Source organism: Ambystoma mexicanum, chromosome 6p (genome assembly GCF_040938575.1).
Source record: "Ambystoma mexicanum isolate Mex_15411 chromosome 6p, UKY_AmexF1_1, whole genome shotgun sequence".
Classification (NCBI taxonomy): Eukaryota; Metazoa; Chordata; class Amphibia; order Caudata; family Ambystomatidae; genus Ambystoma; species Ambystoma mexicanum.
In genome coordinates this window covers 1,161,053,520-1,161,077,499 of record NC_090935.1, presented here as the reverse complement: position 1 = coordinate 1,161,077,499, position 23,980 = coordinate 1,161,053,520, and positions in this window count along the sequence as shown.

Below are 23,980 nucleotides of genomic sequence, written 5' to 3'. Positions count from 1 at the left end.
GAGAAGATTTAACACCTTCAGCCCCTATTCACCTCCTAAAAAGAAAGATGTTAAAGTGTTATCCTTTAAAGGAATTAAAGGCAGCAGCGGCGTATGTTAATCCAACGTATGAGCCTGTGTTTATAACAGTGAAGACACCTCAGAGGAGAGCGGGAATAGAGAACGCAAAAATATATCAACAAGCAATGAAAATAAACAGCGTGTTGAAAGAAAAGAAAAACAAAACAGAGATAGAGTAAAAGGCAGAAAGACAGAAGGGAACAAAGGATGCAACTATGGGCATGACAATAGTACAGAATGGATGGATGGGAGGACACATATTACTCAAACTAGACGATAGGGGCATTGATGCAGTACGGGATAGAGGAGAAAGGAAAGAGCGAGAGAAAAGAGAGAGAGAAGAAGAGAGAATATACAAAGAAGAAAGGGACAAAGAATGTAAGTAAAGGGAGGAATGGAAAAATTGTGAGATGAAAAAAGAGAAGGAGAGGTTGGAAGAGGAGAAACAAACAAAAAGAGGTAGAATCTCAACGTTAAAGGAATAAAGGAGAATAAAGGAAGAAATGAACAGGAGTAGGGGATTAAAAGATCATGAACTAGAATATTATGCCATAGACGTATAGTGCCTATAGAAACACAAGAACAATTGGAAGAAGAAAGAGGGTCACAACAGCCCTGAAGGGAGCTGCAAAGAAAGCCGCGATCAGCATGGGCTGGTGGACAAGATACAGAAGACATGGAGCAGAGACTTGGTAAATTATATAGGCAAATGAGGAACAGAGAAATATATCAGACTCAAGAGAATACTGAAAGTTCCCGATCAAAGGGAACTGAAGGTAAATCAAGGGTTGCCATAACAAACGATGATAGAACGATGTCCTTAAGCAGGCTACATTTTGACGATGTAGAAGAAGATAACAGCCACATGAGCAGGTGCATAATGATGTCAGATGAAGAAAGAGAGGAGAATGAGAGGACGCAGAGAGAGGGCGCATGCAGTCTTTCAAGATAATCAAGCATGGATAAAAGGGTAACATTGTCAGATTTAGAAGGCTCGATAGGCAAAACACCAGAACCAACACCATATATTGAACGACTGTAAGCACGATTGCGCAGTACAGCGGATACATCCCTACCTTATATAAAAAGACAGGATGGAAACAAACGGGCGAGAACAGCAGTGCTTGGAAAACATGGAGTGTGGGCGGGTATGATTATGAATCAGGATTGTCACAAAAGAGCAGGATACATGAAAGACACTGCACAAAACATGGTGCACGATGGATCACCATTTAATAATTGTAGTGCAGATCCATGCTGGTCACTTAGAGTACAATATCCTACTTTATCGGATATTAGGGCAATAATGACTAGGAAACTGGGAGAAACTGAAGAGCCCATTTCCTTTATTCTGGAGATTCAGGACAGATGGATATTGGAAACGCATGAAGCATGGGACAAGACGGTAGCATTATTTTACCATATTTTATGTCGAGGGTTGCCACACCGGCGCAACGTCAGCTAAAGAAACAGGTAGGAATGGAAGCAAAGCCATGGCCAGAGATACAATTGGCAATTGTGCATTACTTTAGAGTTCTAAGGGAGAAAGACAAAAAGAAAGCAGAGGGTAGAAACAGGAAGAACCAAAGTTGGTGCAGAAAAAAGTATCAAAATACACCATAGAAGGAACAGTATTGACAAACAATGAGGGAGCAATGGCACAAACAGTATGAATAATGCGGCATATGCCACAGATCAGAACAGGTATAATTTGATGCCGAGAGGCAGAGGGTAATAGGCCTCGAGGAGGAGGACGAGGTGGATTTCATAACCGTCAAGAAAGGGGAGGATTTAATGGAGGACAGCCACTGCAATGTTTGAATTGCAGTAAATTAGGACATTTTGCTACAATATGCAGAAGCAGGGGAGGCATGCAGCAACAGAATTGGCAATCTCCAAAGGGTGGGGGGGTGGGATATGCTCCACAGTATAATACAGATTCACAAGTATATTACGCCCAAGATCACACGCAACCTCAGATATATGTGCCGCAAGCAAAGCGAATACAACAAACCCCAATGCATCTGCAGTCACCACAACCGCAACAACACCAAGTACCTATGCAGATGCAACAGGCACTGATAAAACAAGTGCAATATATTCCAATGCAACAGGCAGGTGCATTACAATGGCCCATGGATACGGGAGCCAATCATGAAGCCACACTCATATCAGGGAATATGGCTGTGGTGGGAGGAAATCCTTTCACAGGTAAAGGGGGTGGATTTATTTCCACAATAGTACAGCCCAGCCCAGAGATAGACTTGATGTGTTCAATGCTATCTGTAACACCGGACCCCAGACAGGAACCACGGGTTGAGGTGATGATAGGACGCAAGACATTTTCATTTCTTGTGGACACTGGAGCAACTCGTTCCTGTGTCCATGAGGGAAAATATACAATGTCAGGCATTGTTATGAATGCGCAGGGATTTTCTGGGGCATTGAATTTAGTTCTATTTACAGACAAATTACTCATTTCTAAGGTGAACACGACATGTGCATGCCACTATTATACTCTAGACAAACGCTGGTAAACATACTAGGGCATGATTTGATGACGAAACTTAACATGATATCTTTTACCGACAAAGGGATAGTGTGTTCTACTCCAGGAATACGGATCTCACACTAGCAATCATAAAAAAGAAAGCTCTACACAGAGTACCTCTAGACGAGGAAGTGTTTTTGTATGGAGTGTCTATCTATTTATCATGGTTGCCTAAACTGATCTGCAAGCTATTGAGGATACCTGATCAGTTTTTGTTCAGGCCAGAGATTCCTATGGATGACGAGGAAGGGCAAATTATCCCTTTGGAACTAGAAGCAGCAAAAGTAAGAGAAGAACGGGTGATGCTTCCTGGGATAGACAATGGAGGAAGGGGATGGAGAACGATGAAAGTCCTCGATGAAGGGTAGAGGTTGGAGATTTGATGAACAAGGAGCTATTTAGGGATGACTATTCAAATTAGGAGGTAGTATTTTTCATAAATGTACTTATTGGATTAAAGTAGAGAGAATTTCATTGGTAAAAAAGAAACTGCACTTTTTTCAGGAAGACTTGAAAAAAGTACCAAGTATCTTACGGACTACAAGTCCATATGACGTGGGTTTACTGAAAGGAGTGGAAGCAGTAAAGATAAAGCTCAAACCAGGAGCAATTCTGCCACATGCAAAACAGTATGCCATGTCTAGAAAAGCAGATGAAGGTATATTCAAAACCATATGCGCTTTAATGAAACAAGGCATTTTGGTACCATCTTATTCACTGTGTAACACGGCTGTGTACCCTGTCAAAAAATCAACGGGAGGGGTTATGGTGATTCATCCAGGAATTGAGACCACTAAACAATATAGTTGGAGCAGAATTTCCTTTAGTTCCAAATCCTGTGACAAAATTGTGTAATAACCCATCAAAAGCAAATTATTTTACTGTTGTAGATCTAAAAAATGCATTTTTCTCAATTCCCCTTCATGAAGACTCACAAGACTTGACTTCCTTTTCATATATAACGATTCGTCTGAAATATACTTGTTTGCCTCAGGGGTACTGCGGGTCCCCATCATTTTTAATAGAGTCTTTCAGCTGGACTTGGGTAATGTTCAACTTGAAAGCAAGAAAGATGCAGAGAAGACTCTGTCAAACATATGACTATACTGGCAGAGAAAGGGTACAATGTGGATAAGGAGAAATTACAATATTGCCAGTAAGGAGTACTGTATATAGGGCAGTGTATCCCACACAAAGGGAGAAAAGTGACACCTGAAAGAGAAGAGGCTTATTTGAGTACAGAACAGCCCAAAAACAGTGAGACAAATGCAACAATGTTTAGGCCTATGCAATTATTGCAGGACCTGGGTCTTTGATTACAGTAAATATATTCAACCACATTTAAAAAGACTTAAAGAGGCACAGATGGCTCAAAATAAACTAGTATCGACAGAAGAGATGACTGAAGGATATCATTAATTAAAAAAGGCCCTAATACACAGCCGCTGTGTATTAGGGCTTCCAAATTACAGTGAAGAATTCTTCTTATTCTCTCATTCAAATGGAGAAGTCATGATAGAAGTGCTCACACAGGGAACAACATTAGGACATGGTCATAAACCATTGACTTATTATAGTGGGATCTTTGGCCCAATCATGAAAAGACATTATTATTTCTGGCGGCAGCTGCCTTTGCAATTGAAAAAGCCTCAAGCATGACCATGGGGTGTTCAGTGACATTGTTCATAGAACATGCATTATTCGCAATTTTGGAATAACCCAAAAGCACAATTGACCACACAAAGAGCATCAGGCTATGAGGTACATTGTTCAAACCCTGCAAATGAAATTGTTAGGTGTAGTGTAGTTAATCCAGCAATGTTTATAGCTGAACTAATGAGAGATGATGATGATATACATGATTGTATAACATATAGCGAGGGTTATGATGATATTCCACAAGTTAGAGAAAATGCTCTCGGGCAGGGGGAAGCGATCTTCATTGATTGGTCATCGTAAATTGACCAAAAGAGTGGGGTGAGACATTCAGGATCAGCAAAGCTTAACCGAGAGGGTACCTTTTAGGAAATTATTAGTGGAGATTGTCCCCAAATTATTCAGCACAGGCTGCAGAATTAGCCCTGCTTATTGACACGCAGCAAAGCTTTGAGGATGAGGAAGTGACAGTGTACTCTGACTACGTCTATTTGACGTCAACTGTACACGCAGGCTTGTAACATTGGAAAAGGAGGGGTTTCCTCTGCACAGACGGCATTCCAGTGCAACATGCAGGATTATTAGAAGAATGTATTGAAGCATTGAGTTTCCCAGAGACCATAGTGATAGTAAAATGTGCAGCACATTCAAAGAGAACAGATTTAATCTCTCGTGGAAACAAAGCTGAAGATTTAGAGGGCAAAAAAGCAGCCTAATGCCCAACCATATTTGAGAGTGAAGTAAAGAATATAAAGCAGGCAACAGGGTGATGCATGTTGGTTAAGAAAGGATTTAATATGACGTCCAATGTGCAGTTAATTGAAATGCAAGGACGAACATCGCAGGAAGAAAAAGATTCATGGAAAAAACAGTGATGTTCTTTATCCCCTACTGATGCTATTTGGAGATAGGACAGCGCTGGGAAACCAGTTATGCCTCTAGAATTATTGAGGGTAGCATTGGAACAGCGTCACTACCCAGAGCATGTGACTCAAGGGAGTCTAGCGGCTACTATTCCAGACGAATGGTTTGTACCAAACGTATTTGAACATGCGGCACAGTTTATTATGCACTGTATTGTGTGCTAGAAATGTTCTGCAAGTCACACTTTGCGAACAGTGAGAGGAATAATTCCCAGACCAAATGGACCATTCCAGCTAATACATGTCAATTATGTAGATATCCTGAGTCTTGCAATGGTTATAGATATATGTTAGTTGTAGTATGTCCCTTTTCAAGATGGATCGAGGTGGGTCCATGCATGCACCCTGATGCTGCGTGTGCCGCCAAGTTACTTGTGCGCAAAGTATTTCCAAGATGGGGTGTGCGCAGAGTTATGCCATCTGATAACGTGCCGCACTTTGTAAATGAGCTATTTGTAAAAATAGTTCTGCTATTAGGAATTAAACACAAGTTTGCTTCAGTGCATCATCCGCAAGCAAAACAGGATTTGTGAGACATTTTAAATGGCCTTTAGAAAAAAAGGAAAGCTCAACTAAAAGCCACTTTAAAGAAGGGACGGCTTCATTGCCTACACCTTGCGCTAGATGTGCTGCAGAACCAGCAAGGCTCAGATCACCATCTGATGCCCCATGAGTTGGTGACTAGACATTGCATGAGAACTCCTCTCAGTCCCCCAACAAGGGCAAATAGAGATGCCCATAGTATTGTGAGGGCATTAGGCAACGAAATGCATGATTATTTGAAAACAATGATTGAAAGTGTTTCTTTTATGTCCCAGCAGCTCCGACGGGACGGGTCAAGGGAAAACAAAAAAGACAATCAGCCCATTGGTTTAGAAGAGACACTCAAGCCCCTTAGTGTATATCCAGGGAACCAGGTGCTGGTGCATTCATTATTGGAGCTTTTTGTGGTATTTTGATTTTAGCTGCTATCCTTATTACATTGACATTCACACACATTATAATCAGTGATGAGAAATAAAATAAGACATCTCCAATTGTTCCCATTATACCCATTGTCCCTACTAAGAGTCCAAAAACCCCACTGATTCCTGATATTAAAAGACATTTTTCTCAAATAAAGAAAGATGTTGAGGAAGACAATGAAAGTACTTAGATTATTTATCTTATCTAGCTAATAACCTATGGTACCAGCACACGAAAGAGGTGGGAGAAAGGACATCGGAAAAGAGTTGGTATGTCTGCTCATTAATATTCTACGCAATGAATGCTGCAAGAACATTTATTGCAAGAGAAATGTCTTTACACAATGTAAAATGTCTCAGTCATCTGGCAGCATATACCACCAGAGGACAATTCGAATGGAAAATGAGCAATTATGAGATGGCCATCCAGACAGACCTTTCCATACGAAGATACAAACGTGAAGACAAAAAGAGTAGAGACTGGACTAGGATGGACAAACAAACATCGTATGTATCCTTCCCAGTATGGAGAGAAAATACAAAGGGCCTCATCACGAGTTGGGCGGTAACGCCGGCGCAAATAGCGCTGGTGCTATCTGCCCTACCGCCAAACCCACCGGTGCTATTAGCGCCGGATCATGGGTTTGGCGGATTTGGAAATCCCCATTCCCCATTGAGCCCATTCAGGAATGCCCCATTCCCCATTGGGCTCAATGGGGTAATTTCGCGCTCATACCGCCGGCAGATTTGCCGCCGGCAGTATGAGCGTGAATTTTTGGCGATTTCCCCCCGGCTCAGAGCTGGGGAGAAATCCACCAAGGCAATGATTTGGCGGACCCTTAAATCCGGCAGTAACAGCGCTACCGCCGGATTTAAGGGTTACCACCAAACTCGTGATGAGGCCCAAACTGTCAAAATGAAAAGAATAAACTGCTCAGACATGACAGAAAGATCAGCAGAGCCTGGATGCTGGGAGAGAGGACAGCTGTTGGTGTATGGGCATGTAGCAACCAGTAATTGATGGGAAGATGGACTAATATCATGCCCTGCACATTTATTGAAGAAATAAATAGTCTTCAAGATGCAAAAGTTGAACGATGAATGCCTGGAATCATGGGCTAAGTATGCAAAACTACCAACCTGGATTGATAACTGTGATTCTGGAAATGTATCGGAGGGAAAGGGCCTCCGTTTCCTTTAGTCTGTTTATAATGTATGTTCTGTCTTGTTTTCCGTGCAGGAGTTCATGTGGGACTCCGGGCGGTGCGGCTCTTCCTCTATTTGGTCCTGGTGAACAGACCCTTGGGATACCCTTATGGCATCCAGGGGTGAGAGTACAACCGTGTACCCCTAGTGTATGTTTTTGGGCACCTGTGTGTGGCCCACAGAGCAGGGTATGGGCTGGTGGCAGCTCCATGCTGAATTTGACAGGTGCTCTGAGTATCCTCCATTTTGGGATACCCAGGCCCTGCCATTGGAATCAGTTGATTCCTAATAGGAGACAAGATGGCCCCTGTGGCCTCTTGCTTTCTATCACCTGTTCCCTTGTTTTCCCGAAGTCCCGGGAAGCCCTGACTGTGTCCCTTCCCCTAACTGGCTGTTGGGTGGAAGTTCCATATATGGTATTGTGGGGGAAGACCGGGCCAGACTGGATGGAGCCTTCCCAATGACTGTATGTTGTGTGTACGCCCGTGGGGTGGGGCCTGGGTGAATGGAGTGTGTGATGAATACGCATTTCATGTTATGGGTGTCTAGTATCTGGTGTCTGACACAATGACTGAGACAGCCCTGCCTGAAACTGGGATGAATGCAGTGTGGAGTCCTGAATGGCTGGGTGCTTGTCCGAATCCACATTCCGTGTTGTGAGTATCAGGATGGGGAAGAATGGCCTGAATGCACTGTGAGCTTGATTGGCTGCCTACCTGCATGAATGCCCTTCTGAATGATTGGTTGCCTCAGTGTGACCCAGCAGAGTTAATGAGAGACCAAACAGTATATCTGGGGACCTCTCACTGATGGAAATCATTCAGAAGCTGAAGTCAAAACTTAATGCTTAACCTTGAAACCCAGCCGGATGAGAAAATCCTCATTTGCATTCCTTCACCAACTGAAAGCTGTTATGTCTTCAAGAACTTATCCAAGAGAGGACCTGGCTAGGAGACCTCTTCCTGAGCTACGAGGGACCATCGTGCACCAGCTGATCTTTGCCAAAGCTCCCTGGAAGTAAGACCCTCGAAAGGCTGCCGACCGGAGAAGGGGACCACCGCGGACACCAAGTCCATCATCATTGACCACGGTTCGCAGGTTTGCTATAACCGCTGGAAGCCCGGCAAGTCGTGTTGCTCAGAAGCGGGGACAGCTTAACATCGTGCTGCCCAATGACCGGAACCACAACGCTCCATTGCCTTAGACATTTGAATTAGGGACTCCCTTGCTCATCATCGTCGACCACTTTGTCCGGCTGGAGAAAATCAAGGTCGTCGATGACCGAGGAGAATCCGCTGGTGCGTTTCCTGCCACCCGAAGACCTCAAAGACGCTGACGAAGAGCCGAGAGCCAGCCGTGGTCACGTCCTGACTGCCGACGCCAAACGCTGACGACCCGACGCCCTTGCTGGACCAAGGTTCTTCAGTGACTCTTTGCAGCAACGATCTATGGTAGTCGAGGTATACCGCACGCCTCATCTTCACAGGATGTTAATAATAATAATAATAATAATAATAATAATTTAGCATTTATATACCACTACGAACCCGCAGGTATCTAAGCACTGCTTATCATTAACCGCGGTGTGTGCTTCTCATTTATCGACCCCGGAAGGATGAAAGGCTGAGTTTGGCACTGCCGGGATTCAAACCTACATCAGCAGGCTCTGCACAGATGTCAAAGCGAGCGCTTGACTTGCTGTGCTATCGGACCGGCATTCACAAGTTTTAATCAACGAGCAACGCAAGGATCGAAGCTGCTTCCGCGACAACCGCATTCACCTTTTCTTCACTTGGATTTTCGACAATCCCTGGCTCCTGCCTTAAAGGGAGTTCACTCAAGAAGGGCCTGTCGACAACTCATCGAAGAACTCTACAAAACCAGGTACATTGGGGTCATATAACCTTGTAGAAGGAATTGAGACTATATTAAGCATATCTGTACTGGGCTTGTCAATACGCTTTATTTACAGGTTGCCCAGGTGGGGGGATCCTCACACAAAACGGTCTCATGGTAGTGGGATAGACTGTTCTGCCATTGCTTGATTTAACTTGCTTTCTTTCTGTGGTCTATCGTTGATTCATCTTGCAATATGATTTGTATGCCATTTTAACATTTAGCAGTTGATGCATTTCAAAGGAATTGGTAGTTAAGAGTGGTACCACGTAGACCTGTATATATTTGCCATTATAGCATTGCCAGAGTGCAAAGTGTGTTATTGTGATTGTGTATATAACGTTCTCCTTATTTATATAAAGACTGTGTTATCACTAACATAGTGAGTGGCCATTCCTTTGTGGGTGCTTGGGGACTACACTGTACCTAAGAACCAGCCCTCATCACCTGCTGAGAGCTTAAGCCTTGATTGCTAGTCAACGTTTTACCAAATAGAAAATCTTGGCTGGGGTGCTCTGTGCTTCAACTCTGCCATATAGAGAGCAGGAGTGCAGATACCCCCTCAAGTCTTCACAATAACAAAGCAGGACCAGTGTATATATTACAATTCAAGAATGCAACAACCTTCTTCAAGAATGATGGCAAGGTCTATGTTGGAAAGAACAAAGGTTGTGGAGAAATAATTGAAGTGCCAGGAATGAATGAAGGAACTGCTGTTCTAATGGATCCGTATTGGGCTTGCGGATCAAGAGCTCAAATGCAGTTGCCCAAAGATTAGGGAGGAGTGTGCTCCATTGTAAATGTACACATCCCAGCATTGGTGATCCCCCAAAGTGACCTCCATATTGAGGAGTTCCCAAAAATGAATGAATACAACAGAAGAAAGAAATCATTTCATCTTTGTCGACTAAAAAGAGAGAATTATTTCTCATCAAAATCAATAAAGGCTTTTAAAGACATTCCTGATGAACACAAATTATCCAGTAAGGCTGCCATGATAATGACATCTATATTTATACCGGGACTTCAAGCTGCAGTAAATGCCAAGCGGTTACAGATCACTAGGTGGGAATTGCTGCAGACAACTAATGCAACGATAAAAGGATTCAATGCAATCATAGAAGAATTGAGAGGAGCCATCAGGCTGATGACCCTCCAGAACAAGTATGTTCTGGATCTGATAACAGCAATGTAAGGAGGAATAAGTGCCAAGGTCGGGCCATCTTGATGTACGTTTTTACCACCGCATGATTAAGAAATGGAACCCTGACAGAAGCAATAACGATGTTAACAACCCTGCATACAAACATGGAAGACGGAGCTGATGAGACAGCAGGAGACGATTGGTTCTCATTCCTGTTTCCATGGATTCCATCATGGTTGGCGAATGCTTTCAAATTACTTGGAGCAATAATAGTGTTAGTGTTGCTATGATTCTGTCTGGGCAATGCCAGTAAATAGCCAAGAAAGCTATTGGAATGAAGATAATAATAGACATTAATAGTGGCACTGGAGAGAAAACGCAGACTGACGAAAGTACTGAGGAAAAACATCAAGAAAAGTTCTCTTGCACCTCCAGGAACAAAGTTTTACTATCCCTAAGATTGGAAGAGATATTTGGGGCGATGGATATTCTGTTCACCAGCAGGGGATTGCCGATATATGACCTGGAGTACAGATGAACACATAAAGAATGCGGGTCAGCTGTGGGTGGTGACGAAGATATGGGTCCCAAAAAAAATAAATATTGATGAGATGATAGAAGATGAAGCAGGAATTGCAGAAGAAGAGGAAAACAAGAGTATGGTTGAATATTCGACCATAGGGGGGAATGTAGAGGAGCAGGTAGAGGCCTCTTCTCTTGTCCCCAGCCCCTTACCACAGTCTTATTGGAGTAGTAGACAAAGAGCTACAATTGGGAACCAATGCACGAGTTTATGCAACATGTCCATGCCACGTCCATTGTATGAAAGATGATATTCACTCAGGCAGCCATTCAGTAGATACATTCATGATGGGACAGTGGAAGGAAGTCACCAGGAAGGATGCCCACTGCCAAAGTGCCAGAATGTGGATATGGGAATCATGGATGTACGCTAAGTAAAGGTCTGACCACAACAGAATGGTGTCATGAAGAAGATATATAAACCTATGTTGAAACAATATGAAAATACTTAAGACTGACGATGTAACTGAAGCACAAAGAGAAACATGTGCCAAAAAAAGAAGTAATTGTGCAAATAAGAAGATGAAGTAATTTGATGACCAATAACTGTAAATTTGCTGTAATGCAAGTTAGAAAAAGCATATAGAAGCTTGCTAGAAAGAGGAACATTTAGTACAGCCATCGGAAGAAAATGGACGACGGCCCAGGTTAAGGAATCAACCCAGCTACCTCAAAATACGAGCCTGGGATTGCAAATTTAAGAATTAATGAAGAAGCTGTTTTCGTGTGCAGAATAAGGAAGTACGTTGGTCTGAAGTCAAGGAGGCTATTTCGAGAGACGGGTGCAAGGCACAAAGGGAGTCGAATGAACAGACCATGTGCATAAAATATATTGCTGCTAAGATGAGGAGGGACAAGAACATCTGCAGATGCCAAGTATTGAACAAATACAAAGGAAAAAGCCTATGTGAGGTGGAGTAAGCAAGTCTCTAATGGCCCTAAAGGGAAAATGACATCCTGTTTAATAAAAGCAGATAGCAGTAATTGAGAGGTTGAAATGGACAAAATCGTGGTCTCCTAACACATGATGAAGTAATCAAAACAAAGAGCTTGAGTTAGGATAGTGGTGTGCTCACCCTCCCTCGAATGTCCCAGAACAGTGAACAGACTGCAAGGTCAACTACAAACGATAGACCTTGGCTAAGAATCAGGTCGATGAAATGCGATGCACTAATTGGGAAAACAAGAGAACAAAATGGCACAGCTTGAACACCTAGGTTTCGTTCTGATCACGTGCTGCTAAGGCGTCGACAGTCCAAGGATAGATAGGGTTGCCAACCAATCAAAAGGTCTTCCATGCACTTTCATACGAAATGTTTTAGTTATTAGCCTGCTGCCATATTCTCTGCTATAATCAGAATGTGGCGTACGTAGAAGTAGCTCAGGGTGTGTCCTACAGACAAGGGGCCACCAATGAGATATTAACCCTTATACAATTCTATAAGTAGATATGTTCCCCTATCCCAATCCCTCCCAGTGATAAGTGATAGGTTTTAGGAAATGCCACGTCGGATGACGTCTTAAATGGCATATTTGAAAGTATATAAACTCTGCAAAAGCAAAATTATGTGTGAAGATTGACCATCTACGTTGATATCTGTCATATCGCCCTGCTTTCTTTCATTGAGATTAAAGCAGTATTTGACCATCTTCCTTTGGTCTGTCTGGTTATTTGGTCTGTGATATTGAATGGTAATTCCATCTAGCACATAGAAGATTCTTCAAGGTGCTAGAGCACAATACATGTGTGTTGTGATCCCTGACATTGGAGTGCAATTCAAATCCAAAGAGACATGTCAGTGCTTGGAAGAGAATGGGGTTGAACACATGTTCATGGAAATCTGTCATCCCCAAGCCAATAGAGTTGCTGAAAGGTGTAACAAGGTGATAAAAGATTGTATGAGATGGGCATGGCCAAATGGAGAAGATTGGGAGGAAGTTGTGAAGAGAAGGATTGAAGTGCATCAGTTCTCTACACATGGAGTGACAGGTGTCCCTCCCTTTGAGTTGAGTAGAGGGAGGAAAGTGAATTGGAAAATGTGTCCCCATGGATGAAGAGAGCAAGATGGACTTGGGAGTGTGTGCAGAGGGCCAGATCACGTGTCAGGGAGAGACACATAGTCAACAAAGCTGATTATGACAAGAGAATGGTGGTCAAAGGTTGTTGTATGCAAACTTGTGATCTGGTGAGGGTGAAGTTACCCGCACCTTTGAGACAAGGGCCATTGAAATGGTCAAAGCCCTGTAGGGTCAAGAGTATTTACAGAAAGCTGTGATGACAGAAGATGGAAGGACTTGGAATGTGGGTAGAGTTGTGAAGGTAGGGGATCAGAGTGTACCTTTGGTTTTTGCTGGAGGAGAGCGCAAGGAAATGGATGAGATGGATAGGAGACCAGGAAGGAAAATAAGGCAACCAGAAAGGTTCAAAGACTATGTGATTGGTCTGTGTGACAAAGAAGTACAAAAGTGTTGCGAAAAAGATGAATTTGTTTCCCCCCCTTTTTTTTGTTGTTGTTTTGTTTTGTTTCCCCTCCCTTTTCTGGTGTGGTTGTTTCAGTTGTTTAGGGTAGGGAGCTGTGTAGTATGCTTGATGACGTAAGGCTGTGTGGAATGTAATGTGTGGATGAGCAGAATGTATGTGTTTGAGTGGGTGCTAGAATGAGAATGCAAGTGTGGTCTGAGTGACTGACTGTTGAAGAGAGACCTGGTGAGAGGAAGACGCTCTGCTGGTGGGCTGAATTACTGAGACTTGAATAAACCCACAGGTCTCACCTATATGTTGCTTCCGCCTCATACTTCAGGTCAGTACCTGAAGGCAAAACTGGAGCAAGAGATTGAGACATACGGATTTTTCCTGATTCCGCACATCCCTTAAATCTCTCCTTCTCCATTCCCCGCCATGAAACCCCTCCCCCTTCCTGCCACCCTCCCTCCTTTCCTTATCACCATGATCATCTCCCTCCCCTCCCCCCCATTCTCACCCTTACCCCACCCGTTTCCCTCCTCCTCCTCCTCCCCATCCCTCCCTCTCCCTCTCAGTTCTACTGCACTACGCTCCTTCTTCCCTTCAGTTTAATTGCTCTACTTACAGTTTTGTTGGACTGGTTCACAATTGTAAAACGCTTCTATTGTTACTGTTATAATGTTAATTTGTATATGTAACCTGTTGTTAAATTGTGCAGCGCTTTGGTGTAAAGCGCTATATAAACTAAATAAATGCAATACAATACAATACAATACAATACATATCGGAGTGAGGCTGTGAAAGGCAGATTCAGGGAGCTGTCCTCAGATCTCCCAGAACAATACATAGCAAAGATCCTTGGTCAGGATGCTGTGACACCAGCCTTCAGCCACCATCATTAACAGCTGCTTACTTGCATGCATGCAGCGTGGCACAGCAGCAGCTTAGATAAAAAAAAACGCCCAAACATTTTGCACAAATATGTAAAAGGATTAATCTGCACCAAAAAGTTAAAAAGGGTACTTTGCAAATATCTGCTCAGCAGTAATAAAAGAAAAAAGGGATTGATCTCAATCAAACTGCACTCCTAATTCAAAGATCTATAGAACGTATTCATATAGTTAATACTTTCAGCCAAAACATAGAGGCTCTCCAACTTGAGATTGAAGAAATGGATTCAACGTTAGCTACTAAAGAAAAGAACTATAAAACCATGTATCAATTACTTAGGATCCATCAGGATGAACTACAAATACGCAAATTTCACCCATTTCATAGGGATGAAAGCGATTAAAGAGAGGACCGTGTTTACAGATTTCAACAATTAAGATCCAGAGAGGGGGTGGAAAGTGATCATCGTCCTCTGATTCTGAGCAGTGCCTCACCATTGTTTGGTCTAGCTAGTGAGTAGCAGGCCAATATGGCAATTGCAGTGGTGCAGCACTCTAGAAAGGTGATGAAATGGGCTAAACATAACAACGAGGTGGCGATTTCTCAGATCTATGATGGTATTTTCCAAGCACTTGAAACTTCTTTTTTAACTGATGACCTTCCACGTGGCGACATCATCAAAGCACACACCCTATTAGTGGATGGGCTAAGACATTTTTTTAATCTAATTCTATATCTAATCACACCTATGTTGTAAAGACCAACCCTTGTATAATAGATATTGCAAAATGGCCAAAGGGGAGGTGATTAGATGTGCAAAGGCAATTTCTCAAGGTGGTCTAGAGGCCCTGTGCGCTGCGCAAGCGAGTTATAAGAAAATGTTAAAAGAGGGAAAAAGATAATTTTTTCAGACAAACCTGGGATTCCGTGTTGTTCTCTATCCATAATAAAGATATGAAGAGTTTCTGGAAACTCATAGGAACAGGGAGTACTGAAAGCCAAACACAAATGACTGGCAATATTCCCAAACCTGTTTGGCATTCACATTGTATAGAACTTGACTCTGAGACGAGGAAATTCCCGACCGTGGATTGCAGTGTTAACGTAGAGCTTGATGCAGGGAATATCCCTTTTAGTTTAACCTTGGAGGAAGTATATATAGCCCTAACCAGCCAGATATCGGAGAAAGCGCCCAGCCCGATAAAGTCCCAGTGGAGTTTTTTAAATCTGAACCAATTATCTGGGTGCCTTATCTCATCAGGATCTTTAATGCAGCTGTGCTACTGAACTCTGTTCCCCCAACATGGAAAAAAAGCAGAAATGGTTCCACTATATAAGAAGGGGGGTAGGGAGGATCTGTGGAACTACCGACCTGTCTCCCTCCAGGATGCTGGGGGTAAGATCCTTGTGAAAGCTCTTCTAATACACTTGGAGGCCTGGATTGATGAGAGAAATGAAATCCACCATCTAGAGGCCAGATTCCAAACCGGTGTAAGCACTAATTACTCTCCGATAAGTACGTAGGGCTCCGAAAAAGGAAATTGTATGTCATTTTTGTGGACCTGAAGACAGCGTAGGATGCGGCACCCGGGGCCTTGTTGTGGAAAATTCTGTCTAGGATGGAGATTCCCATTGCCCTATTATGGGCAATACAAAGCCTTTAAACTAATTTTAAAGCTGTAATACGGTGGAGCACAGATAGTAGAGTCTCTAATAAGGTTGCGATACAGAAGGGGGTCTGCTAGGGGTGTGTTCTTGCACCAAAACTTGTTTGCCTTTTTATCAATGGCATAATTCAAAAACTAGCCAATTTACAATGTGATGTACCTGTATTAGCCAGGGACAAATGTCCTGTCCTATTGTTTGCAGATGATGCAGCATTTATATCGCAAAACCCATCTAGTTTGAAGTTGCAGCTGCGGGAATTTGAGGAATTCTGCATGCAGAATGGCCTTATTATAAATGTGCTCAAGACTAAGGACCTCATTACACGGATGTCGGAGAACCATGGCGCTATTAGCGCCATGGTTCATGCCGGTAATTTACCGGCACCGCCTTGGTGGAAAGGGGAATTACCGCCCCATTCCAAGGTTGGCGGGGCGGTTATTCCCCCTTCCACCATTGCCCTTCCCCATTCCCATTTTTGCCCCATAGGGCATAATGGGAATGGGGAAGGCGCTAATTACGGTACCGCAAATTGCGGTACCGTAATTAGCTCCCTGGGTCCCTTTGCGGGTTGGTTTTTAACGCCTGCAAAAAGCAGGCGTTAAATTCCCCAACCCGCAAAGGGACCTCGTAGTAAGGCGGTAAGCATTTACCGGTACCGGTAAAATACCGGTACCGGTAAACCCTTACCGCCATCCGTGTAATGAGGCCCTAAAACCATGGTATTCAGGAAATGTTACAATAGGGGAAAGCCTAAATTGGATTTCAAGTTAAGTGGTCAAGCAAGTCACAGAATATGATTACTGGGCCTTAGGTTCACCGAAAATAGCAACTGGTCAGCCCAAGTTTGTAAATCAGATGTTTCTCTGGCCCGATATGGAGGGGCCATCGCAAAGGGTGCTCGTGATTTTGGGAACGAGGCTGCAAAAGTAGCCTTGAAGCTTACATCTTGCAGGCGGGACAGGCTGCCTTGCATGGGGCAGAGCTGTGGGGCGGAATAAATGGTAACCATCTCATGGTAGCGTAAAATACATTTGTGAAAGGTATTATAGGTCTGCCCCGTAATGCCCCTAATGTATCAGTATTCCTTTAAGTGGACCTTCGGAGAATTGATTCTATATGCAAGTTAAGGCCTCTCCTTAATTGGGTCAGGCTATGGTCAGCGCCTAAACTAGCAAAATATAGGCTAGCCCTGGAGGATATATTATCCCAAGAGGGCGGCCTTGGCTATCCTGACTCGCTCATATCAAGGAATCACTTGACATGGTAGGTTGTGGTGAATTTTGGACTGACTCGTGTCATATTGATTGTAACGCTAAGCAGCATATTAGCAATGACCTGTCTGGAAGAGAGGACAACTAAATATTGGAAGTTGTGGGTAGTACAGACAGTCTTAGGAGTTACTAGGCAGTTAAACAATCCCTGGGTTACGAAAGGTACCTTGACTTAGTATGCACTATGTTTTCCAGGTCCCTAGAGCTGAAGCTCTGTATGGGCATGCTATCGTTGGCAGACCTGCTGCACAAGTGAGACTGTGAAGTCTCCAATAAGTGCCCATTTTGTAAGGATAAGACCTGATAATGTGATGTATTTTCTACTTATATGCCCAGGCTATATCGGCATTAGGAAAAGGTATTTGAAGCCATTGTTTAGGGGAAGAGCAACTAGAACTATTTTACAACGTCTGTTCTTTGCTGTAATTCTAAAGATTAACTTGTAGTTCACTCTGTTGATCATTGTCTAATTTGGACTTGGAGAAGAAGGTTACGTTTTACAGCTTAGCAGAACACAATTCGTGCACCTGCATTGTTCGCACTAAATAGTATGAACTTTATGCTAGATATTTTGTATGTTTGTATTGATAATCTCTTTTTGCTTTTAAACATGGAGCTTCTTTGCTGTTCCAAATGTACTTGCACTTTTCACGAGGAAGCAATTAATTTATTGCTAATAACTATATTCATAGATGACACCATGAGAGGGGGGTTGTGGAGTAAGACATGTATGAGCTTATGGTGGCTTTCTTTCATGGCTTTAACATTTGCTGGTTGTTTTTGGCTTTTTATTCTGCTGTTGTGTTTTTCCAAAAATGTGTTTGTATTTTGCAAATGTATTATTCCATGAAGTAATTGTATTGTCTGCTCTTATGGTTTGTTGACAGAAATAAAGCAATATCGAATCGAATCAAATTGATTGCACTATTGACAATAGATGTGATTGTGGGATATGTAGTTCAGGTTGGGGATTTTTTTTTTTTTTTTTAGTTTTCACTGTTTTTCTTATTGCTGAGCAAAACAAAAAAAAGGAATTGAGATGCATAATAGGAGGATTCTGTACCCTGCCATAGAATCTTGTGCACTATACATGTACGATTGCAAGAATGACCCATACTCATTTTCATTGGGGCGAATGGAGAGAAGTAGAAGTATATCCCTAGGGATCCTAACAAATAACCCTTTTCAACTTACATTTGACCTACTTTTAATTACATGTGATACCCAATTTGACAACTTTGGAGTGCTTATGTGCATGCAGGTCCAGACCTATGGACCCTTCATCCGGTCTCTGTTCTGTCTCCATTTTCTTCCTCTCCCATTAACAGTGGCACTGGGTCGGAGGTCCTCTTGGCCCTCTTCCAATCCTCGAACCATCATTAATCTCAATCTAAATGGCACTGTCTTCGTTCAGGGCCCTCAGCCCAATCTCTTCCTTTTTTGATATGCGTTTCCTGTGTCTTATCAACTTCCTCCCTTCTCCTGTTACTCCTTCTGACACCTCTCTGGCACCCTCGTTGACCTCCTCTGCCAGCCCTCGTGCCCCTCTACCACCTCCCCAGGGTGTACTTTGAGCCTGTACCCCTCTGCGGAAGTCTTTCAAATATGGCAACCTGCTCCACATCGCTACTCTCAACTCTCTTTCTGCTGCCAAACCCTCCTCTGACATCTGTCACCTCCTCGAAAACTCAACCTAGATTTCCTTACGCTCACCGAGACATGGTTTACGGTCAGTTCTGTCATGAGTTTGACACTCTCCTCCCTGTAGGCTACAAGATCTTCTCCGAATGCAAAACCAACTGTCCTGGAGGTGGAGTAGCCCTGATCTTTCCAGAGTGGATCCCGACCGCTGTCATCCCTACGAAGGCCTACTCCTCCTTTGAATGCCTGGTCTGCAGGCTCTCTATCTCTCCTGGCCTCTTTCTGACTGTGGCCACCATCAACAGGGCACTTGGCCAGGTTGCCCTCTTCCCCTCTAAATGGGCTGACCTCTCGTCTTCTCTCCTTGCCTCCACTCCTCATTTTCTCCTCCTCAGAGATCTCAACATCCACCTGGATGCTTCTAATCCCTCCTCTGGGTGTTTCCGCAAACTCTCTTTCTATTCTGCCCTTTGACCCGACACACTCTGCTGGACATGCTCTGGATGTTATCATCACCTCCGACATCCCACTCTCGAATGCTCTCACCACTTATCTCTCTTGGTCTAGCCACTTTCTACTATGCTCTCATTTGAAACTCTCTATCGCTCAGGCAAAGCCCCCCCCCGACCCCCAGCACTGCCACCTACCTTCTCGGTCATTCGGCCCATGGAGCATGTGTCAGTGGATGCCTTTGCCTCTACTTTCTCTGCTACTCCTACCCCTGCGGCTGACTCACACCCTGACACAGCTCTTTCTAATCTGCATCTTTCTATTTCCAAAACCCTGGACATCCTTTCCCCAGTCATGAGAATCTGGCTGAAGCCGACCTCCAAATGCAACTCTTGGTATGATTCCGACCTCGCTGTCCTGAAATGCAAGTGCAGGGTGGCTGAGAGGAAGTGGAGGACTTCAGGTGCATACTGGCCTGGTGTCTGCTCCTAAGGCAGTACAGACTCCCTGTCCTGTCCAAGAAGAGAGTACACGTTCAAGCCCATCTCAGCGACATCTAACAAAACGGCCCAACTCTTTAAAATCAGCAAGAAATTGGCCAATCCTGTTGCAGACTCTACCTCTCCTGTTGCCTCCCAGGCCCTCTGTATTGCTCTAGCCTCTCACTTCTCCACTAAAACTCAGGACATTATGTCCTCTATTGTCTCTTCATCTACCTCTCTCGGCCCCCCCTTTGGCCATCTCTCCTTCTCCTTGCTCCTCTTTCTCGCTGACAACACCTGACAAGGTTTCTACATGAGTCTGATGTATGAAAGTGTCGTCCAAACAGGTGTTCCCCTGCTCCTCCAGAACAACCAAGGACCATATTGAAACCCCACTCCAGCACTGGCTGATTTCTGTAATCACTCTTTCGCCACTGGAACGCTCTCCTCTCCCCTTAAGCACTCCCTTGTGCACTCCCTCCTCAAGAAGCCGTCTGCCAATCCTTCCTGCCCAGCAAACTATCGCCCTATCCCCATCACCCCTTTCCTGGGCAAACTCTTTGAAAAGCTGGCCATCTCCCAGCTTACTCTCCATACTGAATCTGTTGGTTGTCTCCATCACCATCAGTATGGCTTCAGAGCTGCCAGAGGCAAAGAAACTGCTCTCCTGAACACCCGTGATAATCTGCTCACTAACCTTGATTCCAACATTCCTTCCGTCCTCATCCTCCTTGATCTTTACTCTGTTTTCGACACGGTCAAACATGCCATCCTGATCAATCGACTGGGTGAGAACCTGAGCATCACGGATCAGGCCCTGGAGTGGTTGACCTCTTCCTCTTGGACCGCCCCTCCCATGTACAACTTGGTCCGTTTCTCTCTGCCTCCTCTCTCTCTATGTGTGGCGTCCCCAGGGCTCTATCATCTCACCCTGGTTTTTCAACCTTTACCTGGCCCTTTGGCCCACCTGATCTCTATCTTCTCCTCTAACTTTCAGTGTTATGCGGATGACACTCAGCTTTTCTTCAGGTTCCCCTCAGCCTCCTCTCCTGTCTCGCCCATTCCTGATGTCTATCTGCAATTCAGTATTGGTGCGCAGCCAACAATCTCTGCCGTAATGCCAGTAAAATGGAGATCCTTCTCATTGTGACCCCTGCTCCTGCTTTCCCTCTCTCACTCTGCCCACCCGCATTGGGCCTTATTCCTACGCCTTCCTGTGAGGCAAAAAACCTTGGTGTCATCTTCAACTCCACTCTCTCTTTCTTGCCTCACATCTCGGACGTCACCAGGAAGTCCCACTACCAGTTGCACCTCCTCAAAGGGACTCTTCCCTTTCTCACTTTCCCCCAGACGCTCACTGTCTCCAGAGCCCTGGTTCTCTCTAGGCTAGACTACTGCAACAATCAAAAGGAAGGAAACCAATCTGCACTCCTTGTTTAGAAAATATTGATTAATGAAGTTTTACAATGATGATTTAGTAATTTAAGGTGTGGAGGAGATAAGAGACAACCCTCGCATATGGGTTGTGGAAATATGCACAACAAGAAAAAAGTTCCCAAATGTAGGAACTCCCGTCCTGGTAATTAAATATATTTGATTGATTTGTTTGTTTTACTATGTAAAAAACACTCATGTTCAATTTAACATCTATAGGTTAACACTTATTAACATATATCAGACACACTGACACAGTTGAATTTCTTAATCAAACTGGGTTGATTTATTTATGGCCCAACGCGTTTCGTGAAACAATCACTTCTTCAGGGGCAATTGAACAGTTTTTCACAACAATATCTAGAAAAAAAGAATATTTAAATAATACATATTAGTGGGGGGCGCTGTTGCGCCGAAGCAAGATAGCCGCCTGAGTCTTCAACTCCGGACTGTGAGGGCGCATACCATCCGTTTTACGCCGTTCAAATGCAGCTACGGGCTACACTCGGTCTTACTTTGGGAGCCAGAGACCCCCTGTGAGGCCCGCACTCCGTGGCCAGCTGCGCAGCGTGGTGTGCTGCTGGCCCGCCCTGTGCCAGAGCTGTGTGCGGCTCGGGTCGCTGGTGCTACCGGACTCCCCGGCGCAGACAGCCTGCGTGGGGGAGGGGCACCGAATCGCGTGTGCCGGGCTGTGCGGCCGCACAGCCTGCCCAGACACCCAGAGATCCTTCACTTGCAATATACCCGTGCGGGCTGGGGACGATGACCTAAGTCCGCCCGCTTCCCTATTCCAGACCGCAGCCTTCTGATACTGGACCCGCTGTGGCTGACTCCGCTCGGCACCACCGGACGCCTGCTCGTCTCCCTCGCTCCCCCTCCGGTGGTTCTCCGTATGTGGCTTCACTGAGGTAAGGAGTTCGGGGAGCGTAGAGCGAGCTGCCTTCCCCCGCCGCTGAGATCCAACTACTGCAGCTATGAACTGGCATGGAGCCCGTGCTTCCTGCTGGGGGGGCGGCCCCTGTCGCAGCAATCGACCTCCATTGCCCGCGGCGGATTGTGCCGCACACCGCCCGGGCGCCCCGTAGCTACTGCGCTGGCCCTGACGCCCGCACCATCTGGATCGCATCTGGGGCCTCCCCCACCATCCCAAACTTGCCACATACATGGATGTCCTCCGAGGGGACCAACGTGGGAATATGCTGATACGCCCCCCCTGCTCTCTTTAAAGAGCCCTGAGCTCCACTCGACGCTGGGGTGGCCCTGCAGGCACCCCCTCGCGGGCTTTCATGGCTGGTGGGCCTTGAGCACCTACCCAGATTTATCTTCACAACTCAGCTCACGCATACTTGGTGGGTGCGGGGCCTCCTGCTCAATACCACGCTGACCCTTCTGTGACTGTGCCACTGCTGTTTTCCACTCCCAGCATCCCCACCTCTACGGGGCATCCCCGCTGTTGTCACCACTAGCGATCCCTGCACATCGTGGGCGCAGTGGCATAGCTTGGCAGGTGGGTTTGGAGCATACCCTGCCTGCAAATCGCCCACCGTCCCACTGGTGCTCGGGGCCTGGTGGCCATAGACCCAGGTGCTCTTGGTCTGCGGCCACTGCTTGGAGGGCTGCACCACCTTTAAGCATCCAGCTCTCACCCAAGTCTTTTGCACCCGGACTCAGATCCCTCGCCTTGCGATCCCTGCTCTGTTGGAGACCTTGTGAGCAGCGGAGACCCCCTGATGCTGGATCTGTTTGTGGGCACCCTCCTCTGTGCTCTGTTTCCACCGGACTGCCTAACCCAACCCACTGAACTCTCTGCAGCACTCCACTTGGAACTTGTCATACACCCACTTGGTAGGTGAGGGGCATCCTTGGGCCCTAATACGTATTCCATGTCACACTGAGCCTGCGGTATTATACCATTGATACCCTAAGTCCCGCCGACTCTGCCCTAGGGGGCTTACACACACTGCAGTCACCACGGGGGCAGAGCCTGTCCATCTGAGGGAGCACAGTTCACCTAAATTGTTGATACAGAGCAGGACCTGGCTGTAACTCGGACACCGTACTACAGACTCGGAAGAATCCATACTACAGTCGCAGTTGTCTCTGTGCTGCGGTCGGAGATGAGGGAATCCCTCTACCTTTGAACACCTGCTTCTATCCGGGCTCCGGCCCCCGATCCTGACCTTCACCATGACCAAGGGAGCTGCTGCAGGGAAGAAACAAAGCTCATTAAACATGTTTGCAAAAACTCCTTCCAAGCCCGCCCCTGACGAACCCGAGGAGCAACCTGCCACCTCTGCTCCACTGACTTCTGACGACTCACAGAAGATGCTGGAATACATACGTGATGGCTTTACTACACTCCATACTAAACTAGACGATATGAATGTGACAATCTCCTCCATAAAAGCCCATATCGAAAGGACGGATGGCAGAGTCGCTGAGGTTGAAACCAGACTTGGAGTCGGTGAGGATGACCTGGGCTCGCTACATGCTGCAGTCTCCACGCTCACCAACCGGGTGGCAGCGGTGGAGAAGAAAAATGATGATCTCGAATCCCGCTCGAGGCGGTACAACTTGCGCATTATTGGAATTCCCGAGGACAATGTCACTGAGCCCATGGAGGACTACGTAGAACGCATCCTCATGACACTCCTGGATGCCCCTAAACTTTCCTCACAGTTCGCCATTGAGAGAGC